This window comes from Phocoena phocoena, chromosome 15 (assembly GCF_963924675.1).
Source record: "Phocoena phocoena chromosome 15, mPhoPho1.1, whole genome shotgun sequence".
Lineage (NCBI taxonomy): Eukaryota > Metazoa > Chordata > Mammalia > Artiodactyla > Phocoenidae > Phocoena > Phocoena phocoena.
In genome coordinates, this window is record NC_089233.1 from 82,866,929 (window position 1) to 82,880,313 (window position 13,385).

Genomic DNA, 13,385 nt, shown 5'->3' on the forward strand with positions numbered 1-13,385 from the left:
GAGGTGTGGATTGAAGCAGCCCCGGAGCCAGAGGCTGCAGAAGGGGTGCGTGGCCAGGGCTGAGCCAGGCTAGTGCCCCTTATAGGAAAAGAGAGGCTGGACAGCCACTGGGGCGGGGGGAGTGGATAAAATAAGGGCTTACATTTATTGCATTTATTGGATCTCTACTAAGCACCAGTGGAGCCCACTTTTCGACGTCTGACTGCTGACACCTTTTAAGCCTCACCCCTCCCTCTCTCCCTCTGCCCACACCTGGGCACGCTTCTCACTATGCAACTCCAACTCACCTTCCACTTTCTGCCAGCGGCCCTGCCTAAGAGTGACCTTCTCTGCCCCATCGCAGCCTCCACGCTATCAGGGCAACACACACCACTCGCGACAGCTCATCACCCAGCAAGTCCGCCTTTATTTGTGTAATATTTTTACTAATATTTTACTCCTCTAAGAGCCTGACATTCCTGGCAGGCCAGGAATCACGCCCAGCTTTCCTCACCATTACACACACAGTATCTAGAACAATACACAGTGCATAATAGGTGCTGAATACTTGCTGAAAGAGGAAGGACGCAGCTTGAGGTGGAGTCCTAGCTGCTCAGACCTTGAAACATTCACAGCTGAATATAATCTTCACAGTATAAAACTCTAATAAAATTACAGGCACCTCAAGGGTCCAAATATAAAGATTTCCGAAAAACATGTGTGAAAGTTAGATGTTGAAACTCCTAGCAGTCGCTTTACATGCCATTAGGAAAGTTCTCCTTGTTAGAGAGTGAAAACATGTTTACAAAATCCCTAATTACCCTTTGTCTTTTAGAGGTGATTTTTAGTGCCATATTTCAAATTCGACACCAGCTCTTTTGTTTTGTTTTGTTCAAGACTAAATAGAAAGCCTTCAGATTTGCCTCCTGTGACATGAGCCCGCACTTGGGCCAGGGACGTGCCACGGTGTCCGAGACACCTGTGATGGTTAATTTTGCTTGTTAACTTGACTAAGCCACAGAGGTGCCCAGATTAAACATGATTTCTGAGTGTGTCTGTGCGGGTGTTTCAGGATGAGATGAGCATTTGTATCGGTGGACTTGGTAAAGCAGCTCGCCCTTCCCAATGTGGGTGGGCATCCTCCAACCCATCCGAGGGCCTGAATCGAACAAAAGGTGGAGGAATGAGGAATTCGCGCCTTTTCCTTCCAGCCTTGCTGCTTAACCTGGGACATCTTGCCTCACGGTCTCCTGCCCTTGGACTGGGATTTACACCATCTGCTAAACTCAAACTGGAGCTACATCACCAGCTTTCCTGGGTCTTCAGCTTGCAGATGGCAGATATAGGACTTCTCAGCCCCCATAACTGTGTGAGCCAATTCTTCATAATAAATCGATAGCTGACAGATAGATAGATCTTCTATTAGTTCTGTTTCTCTGGAAACACAGCTAACTAATACAATACCCATCTTGGTTGCAATGGCATTAATGTGGGAGACCTTTACTTCTCATCCGTGGTTTCAGCAAGTTCCTGTTTCCCCACTCATTTTTATAAAACAATTATACCGAAATATAGGACCACATTCAAACACTTGCACCAAAGAAAGCCAAGGGAGCTACCAATACGGTGCCGGGGCCCATCCTGATCTCAGGTGTGCAGGCTGTACCTCCACAGGACAGCTCAAGTTCATCTGCTGGCTGATATGGCAAGGGTTACCCTCCAACACACAAGGAAATGCACCAAGTGTAAGAAAAAGCATATACCATCGTAATTTCTTTGAAAGTCGACTCTCTTGCGCTATCCTTTGTTTTCCCAGTTTCAACAGAGACATGGGTGTAGAGACACAGTTAAAGTTCCTCTTCACTGCACAGAACACAGCATTCTGAGAAAAATGATGAATAGCAACTAGCCTAAGGATCAAGGACCCTCTGAGGAGGGGTCACAAGCGGCAGAGCCCAGGTCCCGTGTAAGGAGCAGTTGCCCGTCTGCTCGGACGGAGCCTTGCCCCGGGGAACTCAGGGCCAGGAAAGCCAGACCTTCTAATCAGTCAAAGGAGTCTGAACACTCCGAATTTTATAATGTAAAGTTTCCCAAACTTTTACACTTAAAGTTTTTTTTTGATTTTTCTAATGTTTAAATCACTGTTGAATACTAGGCAAATTAAACCAAATACGCCAGCAGCCCCAGTTTACAACTTCTAAAATTAACTCCTACTTCCAACTGCTTTTCTGACATCTCCGTTTGGATGTCTAAAAGGCATCTAACTTGACATTCAGAAATTAAATTCTTGATTCCAGCTGTCGCCTCCCCGCCCCCCCTCCATAAACCTCCACCCCTCCCCAGTGTTCCCATGAGACTCAGTGACCAGGGTATTCCCTGCCGCTGGGGATCTTGGTTTCCCCTGTCTCCCCCAACCCAGCACTCCTTCAGCATACGGGTCAGTGTAACTCTCTACTTCACGTCCGCCACCACCAGCATCTCTGTAAAAGAACAGGCCTGGAGCACCGTGATGTTTGCCTTTTGTGGCGGTGACAGTGACGGTAGACAGCGTGGTCCATGACAAATGTTATTGTGGTCCGTGCACACTGGCCTGGAAACGCTTCATCCTGGGCGGGGGGCGAGGGGGGGAGGGGACACATGTCTTCTTTTCACATCTCATTGCCTTGCGAAGTTTTCATTCTTACAAGTCAAGAACATTTAAAATATGTATCAACAGTGCCGCTATCTATTAAATGAGGGGTGCCCAAATCTGGCCTGCCACCTCTTTTATTAATAAAGTTTTATTGGCACACAGCTCCCTCATTCGTTCGCACATTGATAAAACGGCTTTCCACATGGCAGAGCGGAGTCATTGCCACGGAGACTGTACGTCCTACAAAGCTGAAATATTTGCTATCCATCCTTTTACGGAAAAGGTTTGCCTACCCCGGACTACACCATTTAGTATCACAATTATCTCGTAAAAGAACAATTTAATGCTGAGAGAGAGAAGATGTCATCTCAGGATAGGGGCCCATCCTTAAATCAGATGTTGACGGAAAAGCTGTGATGGCTTCATTTTCTTCGTTTATGTACAAAGAGAGGAAACCTCATCAGAGGACTGGGGCTTTGGAAAACCAAAAGGCAATTTGTATCCTTTCCCCAAGAGGAGCTGTGAGATCCTGGAGGGATAGTGGGCACACAGTCTTCTTGTTTTCTGGAGATAACTCATCAATAAAAGCTGCTTCCTCTGCTTTAAAGAAAAAATGACATAAAAAGGAAGGAAGTACTGAGACACGCTACAACATGGAAGAACTACACAAACGTGATGCTGACTGAAAAAAGCCGGACACAGAAGGTCACCTATTGTATGGTCCCATTTTTCTGAAATGTCCAGATCAGGCAAATCCATAGACACAGAAGATTTGTGGCTACTGGGGGCTGGAGGAAGAGGGTCTGGGGATTGCCTGCTAATGGGCACAGGGTTTCCTTTTGGGGCAATGAAGAAGTTTTGGAACCAGATAGAGGTGATGGTTGCACGACATTGGGAATATACAAAACAACAATGAACTATACCCTGTAGGTGGTGCTTTTTGTGCAATGTGAATTTCAGCTCAATTCTTTTAAATGACCGGAAGTTTATTAAGTTGTCGATTCTGGGTAATGTGCATGAAATTATTCTTTTATATGTGCTTTCTACATCTGACATATATATGGAAACATATATTACCCGCTGCAGAGGGCAAGTCAAGTACGATCCGTCCTTGAGCTGTCAGTTTGCCGCGTCAGATCTCAACCATCCACGGTGGCCATCTGGTCATTACCTCTGTCAGCCATCACTACCCACGGACCTGATTAGCGGAATCTTTCCCGGCCTCAGGAAGACTGTTCTGCTGGGGTCAGAGATAAAAATAAACCCGCAGGATGCTGGGCCAAAGAGGCCAGACACAAAAGAGAACATGCTGTATGATTCCATTTACAAAAAGTGCAAAGACAGACAAACCGGATGGATGCTGAGAGAAGTCAGGATGGTGGGATCTTCTGGGGGCAGGGACGGAGTGGGGAGGTCACATTCTAGGTCTCAGTCTGGATGCTGGTGACACAGGCATGTTCCATCGGTGAAAACGCACCCAGCTGAACATTTATGATGTGTGCGTGTTCCTGTATTATGCTAGACTTCAGTATTAAAAAGTTTAAAAGTAAATAATAAATGCAAAATTCCATTGGATACATTTAATTTCCTGCCAAACCTTTGAAACACTGGCTCAGAGCTTGGCTTCAGGTGGCAAACCTCCAGACGGGCGAGTTTGTGGCTCCAGCCCTCCATATCCCGGGATGTGGGGTTCAGGTGCCATTTGAGAAAATCAACGCACAGGAGGTGGATCACAGTTGCTTACTACAACTTCTTTCTTGTGCAAACAGAACTGCCTTATCCCGGCTCAGGGTCCCCTCTGGAGACCAAGAGGGGAATACCTGCAATTTCTAACTTCAGCCCCACCCAGCACAGGGAGCAGAGGGTCCAAAGCTGCTCTTGTGGACACTGAGACATGCGAAAGGAAACAGAGGACTGGAACGTTACCCACCCAGAGCAAACTGTTCTCAGGCTTAGAGTCAGGAAAACAGACGTGGAATTGCGGAGGGCAAACACTCCTCTAATGCTTTTCAGCAAGAATCTGAATGCGTTGGTCTGTTATTAAGCCCTTGGAGAAGCTTCTGGCGCCCACCTCCCCTCCGTGGGCTTGCTGACACTTAGGAGGGAGCCCAGGAAAGGCCCATGCCCCCCAGAATGTCCTTTCAGAGCCCCTCTCAACCCCAGGTCAAGCCCAGCCAGGCCCTGCACACCTGACCCATTGAACAGGTCTTGCAGTTTCAGCCTGGACCCTGTCAGCATCCATGGCCAACAGCGGGCCGGGGATTACAGGAGCTAATCCTGTCCCTTCCCCTTAATACAGACGAGGTCAAGTCCCCACAGTGGGCACAGAGCCCAGTAGAGCCCACATGTCCAGCGCCTGCCCCAGGGTGGGGGGCTGGGGAGGAGAGGGGGAGAGAGAGACAAAGAGACAGAGACTAAAAGAGACAGGGGGAGGGAGAGAGCAAGAGACAGAAGCAGATAAAAGGTGCAGCGGGGAGGGGGGCAGGGGGTAGGGAGATGTACAAAGAACAGGAGGAGAGAGAGAAATGGAGAAGCAGAGGAGGGAAAAGGGAGGGAGGGGAGGGGAGGGCTTGCAGAGAGAGCACGTTTGTTTTCTTTTCTTTCCTTTTCTTTATTTTTCTTTCTCTGAAATTCCAGCGGGAGGGAAGTCTGCATTCCCAGGAAAGGGACCGCTCCCCAGAAGCCGCCAGTGTGCACTGGGCAACCAGCAAAGGAACGAGATGGCACGGGTTCGAATCCCAGCTCGGCCCCCTGGTGGCACAGTCCCTGGGGACGAGCTGCCTTCTGGGTGACCGTCCACCTGTGAGCTCCCGGGGAGCTGGGCGAGGGTGGCCGGCTGCATCTGTGCTGAGGGCCACCCAAGCCCGTTCTTCCAACACCAGCCTCCCATCCCAGGGACAGTCCCTGGTGACACCCATTGTCCAGTTCAGCATTTGTCCCAGACGGAAGCATCCCGGCCTGGTCACTTACTCTGTCGCCCTTGGTCACCAGCTGGGGCCAGCCTGGGTCCAAGCCCCACCTCCACCCCTTACTCCGTGTGACATGGACACCCCGACATGTGAGATCAGGGATCAGGGATTCCGGCCAGAGGCTGCGCTGAGGGTCAACGCTGACGAGGCAGGAAAAGCCCAGCCGTCTCAGCACTGCGGCCGCGGGTGCACTTACCTGCCCCGAGCGTCACAGGCCTCGTACCTGATAGGGCACCTCAGGAGCCTGTCTTGACCGGGGTCCCCCAAAAGCAGAGTCCTTGAGGAGCACTTGGGAGCAGGGGTCTCAGGACGTGCAAGCAAGGAAGGGGCTCAGGAAGCGAGAACAGCAAGGGGTGGGGGGGCATGTTGATGGGAGGACCCTGGGCTTGATCCCCCTGGGGACCCGCTAAGGAGCTGCGAGGCCCAGCACGCTGGGCTCCTAACCAGCAGTCCCCGCCCGGCTGAGGAAGGCCCAACTCCCCGCACTGCCCGCTGGGGCAGCTTGACGCTAAAGGGGCTCCGCCAGGGGCCTCCAAGTCTTCAGGCCGAAGACCAAAGAAGCCCAGCTGAGATGGAAGCTCCAGCTGGAAGCGTGGGCCCTCAGGTGGGCAGGCGGCTATTGGGGGGCAGCACCTCTGCACCCCCCTGGGTGTAGAGAGGACTCTGGGGGTGCTCGGCTCTAACCTGCTGAGAGGAAGCCCCACGTGTCACCTGCAGTTACCTGGCGCTCCAGGTGTGGCACCTGACGTCCAGCAAAGCTCAATAGTCAGCCGCCGCCCAGGGCTCTGGTTCAAAGCCCACGGCCTCCCACCATCGCGTAAAGCCACGTCCCCCTACTGGCTACGGCACCAGCTGACCCCCAGCACCAGCACCCCAGGGCGGCTCATGCCCGTGGCCTTGTGGCTGAATTGGACAAGCAAGGCCAGGAACAGGCTCAGCACAGGGCCAGCTAGGACACACCACCGGGATGGAGACCAGGTCCCCGTTCCTAGAAATGACTCTGGAACCAGCCAGGCTTCCCCGGAAAAAGTGGCTCTCCTGCGGGAGTCCTGCCCCTGCACGGGAGGGTGTTTAGAACGAGAGTCAGGCTTGGAATCTCCCTGCCCAGGAGAAAAGAGCAAAAGCTCCTGGAGGAGACAGGGGAGCATCTGAGTGCAGTGGGAGCGCCAGGCCCTGCTTCTCCTTCCAGGCAGGCACCCGCGAGGCAGATCTGCAGATCCCCCCACTTTACAGACGCGGAACTGAGACTTGGGGTGAGAGGAGCGCCCTCTGGGGCCCCCGTCAGGCAGCCAGAAAGTGACAGAGCTGTCGTCTGTCTCCTGAGCACACGGGTGGCTCACAGGGAGAGAAGAGGCAGGGGGCCCATCCCCACGAAGGGCTCAGCCCTGAGCTCAGAGTCCAGAAGCTGCGGGGGGCCGGGGGGGGAACTGCTGGGCCCGGGCTGAGCTGTTTTCATCACTAGAGACCAGAGCCTTCCCCTGAGAAGTCAGAGCCCCGAAAGGGCAGCTGAGTCCAATGTCGAGGGTCCCCGATCCTCGGCGTATCAGCCACGAGCAGGGGCAACCCCCCTGGGGGCCCCGAGTCCCAGCTTCCTGACTACAAAACGGGGGCACGTAGCTCCGCTCAGAGAACGCGAGGAGACCCGCTGGGGTGACATGCAGGAGGGGCTCTTTTGAGGGTCGAGCAGCTGTCACCAGGTCACCCTTGGAGACACCCCCCGACACCGGGCAGGCCAGCTTCCTGCAAAACAGAGCAATGAGCCCGACTCTTCCTGGCTCCCCCAGACACTCACATCCCACACTCTCCTCACATCCCCCAGAGGCGCCCCAAACCCCCAGCCCTGGGCCGCGGGGCGTCCATCCACCCTGTCAGGTGTCAGCCAGCCTGCCTCCTGCTGGGATGCACTTCCTGCTTCCCGGTGACAGTGGGGGCCTGACATTTAAGGCCGAGGATGTCTCTGAACTGGGCCTCAACAAATAGCAGTCACTTCTGAATCCATTCCTCTAAAAGGTCACCAGCCAGACACCCGCGGAAAACACAGCCGTTGCCACCACCCACCCAGCGGCCCCTGCCGTCCGTTGTCTCTCCCCCCACACCGCCCACCGTCTCCCCCGCATCTGCCAGGCTTGCAGAGCCTGGCACAGGCAAGAGGGCACCAGCCAGGGCCCCTAGCTGTCAGGACCGTCACCTGTGACCCTTCCGGCTCCTGGCACCCCCTACACCCACCTCGGGAGGCAGCTGCAGGAGGGGCCTGTGCCTCACCTGGGGACCAGGAGGCCCCTGGGCTCAGCACCCTCCCCTGCCTCCTGGGGTCCACAGGATGGGCTTCCCTGAGAGGCACTTGCCCTGCCCCTGGAGAGGCCAAGGACCCTGGGCCAGGTGACAGTCCCCACCCTGGGGAGGAAACGCTGTGAAAGCACGGCAAGTGCAGACTCCTCCTAGCTGGGCCCTGCTCACACCCCGTTACCTCCTCCCTTTGACACAGAGATGGAAGAGGGGCAATCACAAGCCCGGCTCCATCCCCCGGCAGTCTGTGAGCCCCACTGCCCGGCCACCCGGTGCAATTGCAGGGCCCGGGGCTGGGAGGCGGGACTGCCACTGCCACTGCCACCCTGTGCTGGGGAAGGAGGGAGGGAAGGAAGGAGGGAGGGAAGGAGGGAGGGAGGGAAGGAGAGAGGGAGGGAGGGAAGGAGGGAAGGAGAGGGGGAGGGAGGGAAGGAAGGAGGGAGGGAAGGAGGGAGGGAGGGAGGGAAGGAGGGAGGGAGACAGGGAGGGAGGGCGGGCATCTAAGACAAAGTGTCACGGCCAGCCCCCACCCGCCAGAGGGAGGAAAGTTCTTCTCCCAGACACGGGGTAGGACAGTCCAAATATAAAGATCAGCCTCTTTCCCTGGGGAGGGAAAGCCAAGGGCTCCTTCCATGATCATCACCGCTTTTTGTTTTTCTTGGATGAGATAACGGACTGGAGCCCGGCCACAGCTGACAGCTGTGCCTTCCCCTCCCCCAGACCCCCTGTGACACCTCCAGGCTGAGTGCACACCGGCGTCCACTCATTCATTTGTTCCTTCTTTGGCTCATGGGCACGCACTTGGCTGAGCACCTGCTCTGTGCCAGTGATGCACTGAGCCAGGCCACCAGGTGTCCCGGCCCCTTGGGGCTGATGGTCTCATCAATACGTCACTCCAACAGCCCCAGACCCAGAGAGAAGCTGGGACCAGCGTTCTGAGGCACCCGAGAAGGTCGCGGTGAAGCTGAGAATTTGGCCAGGAGTGAGGGACTGGGGCAGAGGGAGAGGGTAGAGGTTGGGCACGCAGAAAGGAGCTGGGGCTGGGGCGGGCGCTCCAGAGAGGTGGGGGGCTGGCACGGCATCACGGCCTCCACCCCCGCTGGCTCCCGTCCCCACCGCCCAGAGACAGACCACGGAGCACCCACCTGCGGGCAGGCACAGAGTCCACACCCAGCGGGTGCAGGAGGCCTGCTTCCTTGGCGGCTGGCTTTAGGCAAGGGCTTGGCATCTCTGTGCCTCAGTTTCCCCCTCAGTGGAGCTGCAGGGCCTCACACACCCATGTCTGCTGACCCTGAATTCCTTCTTTGTAGGACACCACTCTCTCTGTGGAACTCAAGTCTCTGATTTACCCAGAGGGAATTCACTAGCTCTGGAAATGTCTGCTTTTTATGCAAACCGTGCTGGAGTCCCAGTCAAGGTGGGAGGGTTAGGGAGCCAGGGGGATCAGCATCCCCTAGGGGTCAGGAGCTGCCTCTGGGGCCAAATTCTGAGACTAGACTCCTGATTCACCCCTTTTGTGCTGTGTGGCCTTCGGCAAATTACTTAACCTCTCTGGGCCTCCATGTTCCTGAGAAATGGGAATAATAATAATAATAGTAATACCTACTTCATGGGGTTACTGTGGAGATTGAAAGGGTTAATGACACATGGTCATCACAACATGTCAGCAACTATTGGGTTCCTGAGGGTGGGGCTCTTCGGAGGCGGGCAATGCACCCTGACCTTCTGGAGCGGACAGTGGGCAAACACTTATCAACAAGATCTGACCATTCAGCCATCCACTTGCCTGCATTCCAGAAACTACTTTTGGTCAAGCATCCTGCTAAGAGCTCACTTTAGCTACATTTCCTCAGTTAATTTATGTCTAACTGTGCTTTTACCTGAAAGTCTTAATTTTTTTATGGTTTTCTTTTCAAATTATGAAAAGCGATGCACACTCGCCTTTGGGAGAAAAATGAGTAAAGTATAAAACGCAGAGAGATGAACAACGATCCCTCCACCCCAGTTGGCACAGAGCCGGGGTGGAGTCTTCCCTCTCCAGATGTGACTCTCAGAGACTGCGATGTGCCCCAGCTTCCCGGCTACACACCATCATCCACGACGTCGGGCTTCCTAGAGCCGTCCAAAGTGACTGTCCTGGGAGGAACCCAGGCCCCGGCACTCATCCACTCCTTCACACCTGGAAAACCTCGACCTGCCATTTCTTCAGTCTCTGGTTCATTCAACTAGCTAAGGCCATCAGACCTGGGTCTGAATCCTGTGACCCTGTGACCTGGCCCCCTTCCTCATCCGTAAAATGGGACCCGCTGAAAGGATCCCATAAGGTAAACCCTGCAAAGCCCTAGACACAGCTCCTGGCATACAGTAAGTGCTCAATAAACAGCAAAAATAAATGTTACTGCTGGTGGGGGTGATGATGGGACAGGGGAGTGTTATCAAGGCAAACCACCACCCTGGGCCCCAGAGGCTCGAGCCCACCTGAAGACTGGGGGAAGGGTACCAGAGGGCACTCGCGGGCAGGGAGCTGGGCATTCATCCTCCGCTCCCACTGCCTCGGCTGGGGCCTGCTCTGGGGGGACATTAACTCCCTGGCACTTGAGCCTGGACTGGAATGGTAAGCGCTGAGAGGAAGTGGGCAGGACATTGACGCCACCGAGTGCGGGATCAGATCTGTGCTTGGTGGTCTCCCGGGAGACCCTGCCCCACTGAGCCCGGGCAGCATGCGCATCTACGAAAGTGGGGCTTACAGTAGCGACTACCTCTCAGGGCTGCTGTGCAGAGCCAGTGGGAGAAGAGCCTGGCACATAGTAAACATTCATACACATTTCGTCTGTGTGAACGTGTGAATTTTTTTCCGTTCAAATCCAAGGGGGAAAATGCTGCTCATCAAAGCAGCGCTCAGAGGTTCCTCCCTCTCGTCATCCCTCCCCAGGAGAGGGACTGTCAGCCAGGGGTTAAAGAGCAGCCTTGTCGGCTGTCACTCGGGACAGCTGGCAAGGAGAAGGAAAAGCAGCAAAAGTGGGAAGAAGGAACGCCCCCAGGTCGCAGGCGGGGAATGCACGTGCCCACGCCGCCCCCTTCTGGGCAGATGTGGAGTTACAGGAGCGGAGGTGCGGGCCGCGGGGGCTTAGGCGCCCAGGCTCGCCGCTGCCGGGGTCCCTGCGGAGAGAGGCGCTGAGCTGGGGTCCTCCCCTCCCCCCGCATGAGCGTGGCGTGATACGTCTCCCCTGCGGAGCACTGGGGTCTCTTTAAGGCCACCTAACGCCTTAAAGAAGAGAGGTTGGGAGCTGACAGGCTGGGGAGCTGTGATGGAGGGGATCCAGGCAAAGGACCGCCCCAAACCAGAGAGGCGAGTAGGCTGGCACCCGGGTCAAAACGGCCCCGCTGGTGGCCATGGGAAATGTCAACATCCATCCTTTCGTGTTAACTGGCCTCAGGGGGCTGCTCCCCCAAGGCCGAGAGTGGGGCGAATGGGGTGCAAATTTTAATGGGACACTCCCAGAAAGCAGTGTTCAAGATAAATACTATTTTAAAAATTCAAAATTTCCATGATGAACAAAACGTGGAAATTTTTAAGTGAAGACAGGATCAGTATTACTGAGCTTTCCCTTTGCCTCAGGCTCCAGTATGGCTCAGCACAGCCCTGTTACTTACCCTTCTTTAAAGCTTTGATATTTTGTTGATCACGGATTTTCGCATTAATTCTGATTTTTTGCAAATCGCATGAAAACATCATTTATCTTGTTTACTGTTTCTGGCGTCCCCTTAAGTTTTGCACCACAGGGGAATGTTGCACTTGCCTCACCCTAGTCCTGGCCCTGCTTGGCCCTCGCCCGACTCCTGGGCCCTGGGGCCCCTCTCCTGGGACTCTGCAGGCCAGCAGAGCTGGTGGAGTCCCATTGTGGCTTCTTACCATCTGTGCCACTTGGGGTAAGTTACTTAACCTCTCTGACCCTCAGCTTCCTCATCTGCTACATAGGATCACAATTTTTTCCGCCACACAGGTGGCTGGGAGGATTAAATGAGCTACCCATGCATGTGAAGCAATGAGCCTCGAGCCAGCATCTTTGCAAAAGCCTGTGACAGCCTTTGTTTTTACAGTACACGATTCAGAACCTAGCAATGGTTTAGAGGGATGTGTGCGTGTAGTCCATTAGCAGAAGGAACAACGTTCCACTTGCCAAGGATGCTTACGGAGAAGGCAAAGCCTGGGGCAGAACATCCCTGTTTCTCCTGACAGGTCACTGAACATCCATCCCTTCTGAACACCTGTCCCTTCTGAATCCCTGATACCTGGCCCTGGGGAGCGGGAGTCCCGAAGACCTGAATGCCACCCCCAGCTCCACCCTCCCTCACTGGGACCCCTGGGACAGTGACTTTCACTCTAATACCCTCGGTTTCCTCCTCTGTCCAATGGGAATGCTGGTCGTGTCCCATAAGGTCCCAGGAACAAGTGCTTGAAGAGTCCCTGGAACCAGGACAGCTCTCAGTACATACTAGCTAATATTATCTTTAGTAGTAGAATCATAATTGACAGTGATGGATGAGAACATGGGGTCAGGGCAGGCCTATGGCCTTGGACATGTGACCTCACATCTCCCAGCTTCGATTGCCTGGTCTGTGAAATGGGGTGATGACTATGACCACGTGACACGTTCATCGGGGGGATTAAGTGAGATGAGGCACGTAGAAAGCTGTGCCCCCGGCCTGGCCCTTGGAGGGGCTTCCCTGCCACCCCACCGTCCACAGGAGGAGAACATCCCCAGGGGAACTGGTGGGAGAACTGAGGTCCAGGCCTCTCTCCTCCTCAGTGGCTCAGTTCCCCCACCCCCAACCCCCGGTACCCCAGGCACCACCCCACCATTCAAACATGAGGTTCACCCCATTTTTTACATGGTCAGCTGTCATTTCATGCGATTTCTGGCAACAGGAGCCAACCTCATGGGACTCCCCACATACTCTCAGTGGTTTATGATCCCTACAGATGGAATGATAGCTTTATCATGTATAATTGGCCATATATAAGCCCACATTTTATTTTTATTCACCATTATTGCTAATTATATGGGCAAACACTTGTCACTTAAGGGAGCATATAAATAATATCTCAATCATTTGTGCAGAGCTGATTTCCAAACAGAAGAGAGTCAATGGGCCCATCTGGCCCAGGAGAGATTTTATATATCTATATTATACAAACAGATGCACGTTTATTTATATATATGTATATATATACCCACATAAATACATATATGTATATGTGCATATACATACACATCTATAGATACATATATTTATATTTTTTCCCACCACCTCCAGTCCCCCAGGATTTGAGAGTATATTTTCAAAGGAGGATTGTGAAGGGCAGTTTGATGTGTCAACTTGGCTAGGCTACAGTTATTCAATCAAACAATAAGTTAGGTGTTGCTGGTAAGGTACTTTGTAGATGTGATTACAGTCCATAATCAGTTGACTTGAAGTTAGGGAGGCTGCCCTAGATGGTCTGGTGGGCCTGGTCC